The 3,667-nt window shown below is 40.1% G+C and overlaps 1 long non-coding RNA gene across 1 annotated transcript in view; it reads right to left on the bottom strand.

Annotated features, from left to right (window-relative positions):
- The window catches only part of LOC108969864, a 47,348-nt gene that overhangs the window by 40,096 nt on the left and 3,585 nt on the right, over positions 1-3,667 (bottom strand). The window contains exon 2 of the long non-coding RNA XR_001993436.1: positions 469-1,452. This is a non-coding gene — a long non-coding RNA (uncharacterized LOC108969864). The remainder of the gene's footprint in view (positions 1-468; positions 1,453-3,667) is intronic.

Here is a 3,667-nt window from a genome sequence, read left to right on the forward strand (position 1 = left end):
AATGTGAAAATTCATTCATACACCTATTTGCTCTGCTCGCTCACTAACCGACGGAAGGCGCGCATATCTGGCACATAGATATGTTTCTTTATTTGTATGTATGTATGCACGTACGTTATCGCGCACACATTCGCATTATGTAATTGAGCAGGAAAAAGAGACAAATGACAAGTGAAATCTACTAGAATATAAAATGTGACTTGGTGAAAAAATACATAAATTATACAATAATTTGCTGTCACGAACGAGATAACGGCGTAGAAGTATAGCACAACAACAAACATTACTATGCGATTACATGCGTAACGTTGACACGCATTTTGCACAGGTTTGTGGTTGTGTGCGTGCCTTTTATGTAGAATTATTGGAAAAATATATAAAATAATATCGAAAAAAAATATAAAACAAATTAAAAAAAATATTGCTATAAAAAAAATCAAAAATATTATAAAAATTTCGTACGCCTACCTTTTTTCCCTTTCGTCGCTGCAGTCTGCCGCTCGTGACTGGCGCACCGCCAGCTAGTTATGCCGGTAGTTAATAAGTCTCGAATTGAGTTTGCTACTTTATTGCACTTTTCTGGCCACAGAAAACCACTTTTGCTTTTTATGTAAATCAATTTTTTATATTTCCCAATTTTTTTTTTTTTTTTTTTTTTTGAAAATTTTCTGCCAATCTTCGCAAATGATTACACAATTGCACAAAACACTACGGCGAGCAGACACTTGGGCGGAATCTTTCGAATTTTCACATTTTCACAAAGACGCTTAACGCGTGACAATTTCGCTGGCATCGCGTCGCCCGCTTTTATTTTCTATTTTTTTTTTTTTGTACACACAAATAGCAAATATTTATTCAGCTTGTTGTTGTTGTTGCTTGCATTTTGCTTTTCCTTTTACTTTCGAGTTGTAGTGCACTTTCAAATTATTTATGCACGCTTTTATTTTTCGTCGTTTGCCTYCGCGTACCACATAGAGCATAACATATAGAATTTATTTCACACAAACATTTTTGTTGTTGTTGTTCGGAATTTCTTAGTTTAAACAACACGTAGAACTTATTTTACACAAACATTTTTTGTTTTTGTTGTTGTTCGGAATTTCCAAGTTAAAATTTTTGTATTGGAAAATATTGGCGTAATTCACTTTTGAACACAAATTTTMTAATTTTTTTTTAAATGAAATTTTTTCGGATTTTTTTCGAAACTCTGAATCGGCGTAACTYATGTATTAAAAGTTCGCCCCATAAGCGCAACGCGCACTTGAGGCATTGCGCACATTAGCTGCTGCGCTGCTGGAAATCTYGGCACAGCCTCTCTTGAACGGTATGGCGCGCTTGACCCGACCGCGCTGTCCAGCTAGRTGCACACCGTTGGCTTTGGAACTGCGTGAGCGCGCTTTTACCACTTGAACCGCGTGTCTGTGCCGCTTAGGCATTTGCCTCGGTAGGTAGCTGTTAAAATGTAGACTTTACCAACAAAAACAAAAACAAAATCGAATCGCGTATTCACAAAAGCACGCAAGCACCAACGCACAGTTGCAAATTGCACTTTAAAAAAACAAAAAAAAAATTTAAAAAAAAAACTAATAAACTTCGTTTACGATCAGTTGACGAACGGATATATTTTTCGCGCTATATTTTTTACAAATTTTCTACTGTAATTTGTGTTGAAATTTCGTTCATTTTTCGTTAGCGCTTTGTATTGAAAAAATTGTCGGTTTGTTGTTGTTGCTGCAATTGGCTTTGATTTCGCTTTCGACTTCGAYTTGTAGAATTGCAATTTGACTTTGCCTGTGTCACTTGTCTGCCACTTGGMCGCTTCGTCTGTCGCTGCTGCTGTTGCTGCTACCGTTGCTACTGTTCGTACCCCGTTTGTGAAACGCACCGTACCGCTTGGAACGCGTCGGCATACTAATGAGTTATCAGACGACAAGCTGCTCCGATGCGGCAAACCGCAAACACACACTCACACGCGCGCGCACACACAAACACTCATGCGCGCAGCCGTTTCACGCTCCACGCTCAGCGCTTAGCATTTGCTCCACATACACAGAGCGTCGTCGTCGTCCTAATACCACCACCACCACCACCAACAACRACGGCAGCGCCGTCACTACTCACATATTGGCGCGCACTAAGCTGGCAGTTTAGCAGTTTAGTGGGTTGCTGTTTGGCTGCTTACTGGTGGTCTGTCAATGTATGCGTRCCTTTACGCACCACCTCGCCACTCGCTCACTCTCGACGCGTGCTTCGTTGCCGCTCGCCTTTTTTTTCGGCTTCTTGGCTTATGCCCGAGCGCGCGCGTCCGCCGCATGCGTTRGGCTGGTGGATGTTTGGCTAGCCGGCTATGTTGCTCGGCCGTGGCTGGCTTGCTAGCCGCTGCCAGTGGGTTGTAAGCGTTCGTCCGCCCGTTCGTTAAAGTAAATTTCGGCTGTTTGCCGGTGAGTTGTGTAGTTTGTAGTATTTTGTCGTGTTTTTGTTTGTCGTTAGTTATGCTTGCCGAGTGGGTCGATTGGGTGGTGCCGGCCGATGTGTGTGCGCCGAATTTGTTGTAAAAGATGTTAATTTTTTTGTGCGGCTGCTGTTGCTTGTGCTTGTATRTATGTATGTATGAGCGCGSGTGTGTGTGTGTCTGTTTGTATGTGCATGCAGGTGAATTGTGTGTGTGGCGCGRCAATTGTTACACTTTTCAATTGCTGTTGTTGCTCGTTTTATRCTCGTCGTAGGGTGCGCGTATGCACTTTATGTCGCCTAACTATGCAATTTGACGTCGTCGTCGCCGCTTTGTTTTCGCACAAGCCGTTTTATTCGCTTTTTATTTTATGATTTTTTTTTTTTTTTGTTTTATTTAGATATTTCATTTTATTTTACCTCATGCCCCAACATAACACAATGACACATGCAGTACCCACATTTACCGGTTAACATTAAGCTATATAGACACATACGCAAATAACCCAGCAAAGTGTCTTCACCTTTTACGAACTCGCTGCTTACCTATCCACCCGCTACTCGACGCGCCGCTGTGCGCGTACACACATACATATGTATGTATAGTGCTACTTATTCCTCAACACTTTAGCGTATGTAGGTGTAGATTTGTAAGTATGCTCGAAGTTGTGCGCATACGTATGTGAGTCGGCGCTCGTGCATATGCAAATGTGTGCGTTTGTGTGTGTTTGGCTGTTGCTACTGTTGGATTTCACTAGAATGTAGTAATGTATCTTGTCAGCTTTTGTTTGTCTGTATTTCGTCACTTTGCTCTTTATTTAATTTAAAATTTTTATTTGTTAATTTCTTGTTGTTGCTGCTGCTACACTTCTTACGAATTGTATCATTTCACAGCGCGCACTGGCTTAGTTTTGTGTGTTAAATTGAAAGCGTTTTTGTTTTTTCACCGTTTTCTTGTTTCACTTTTGTACTTTGCATTTTGTTTTTGCTTTGGTKCTTGTTCGGTGCTAGCTTTTCGTATATATTCAGTACTTGAAGTCTTTAATCTACAAATTCCTTACTTTGTTATGTTCGCATTAAGCTTTTAAGAGTGGATATGTAATTGCTGTTCTTTAGCATTTCTTACATTAGAACTCTTATTTATTTTTAATGACATAGAAAAGAAATATTTTAGTAAAATCAGTCAATTAAGTTTAATGTTAGAAAAAAAGGAAAG

Source organism: Bactrocera latifrons, unplaced genomic scaffold (genome assembly GCF_001853355.1).
Source record: "Bactrocera latifrons isolate USDA-ARS-PBARC rearing strain unplaced genomic scaffold, ASM185335v1 scaffold_269, whole genome shotgun sequence".
Taxonomy (NCBI): domain Eukaryota; kingdom Metazoa; phylum Arthropoda; class Insecta; order Diptera; family Tephritidae; genus Bactrocera; species Bactrocera latifrons.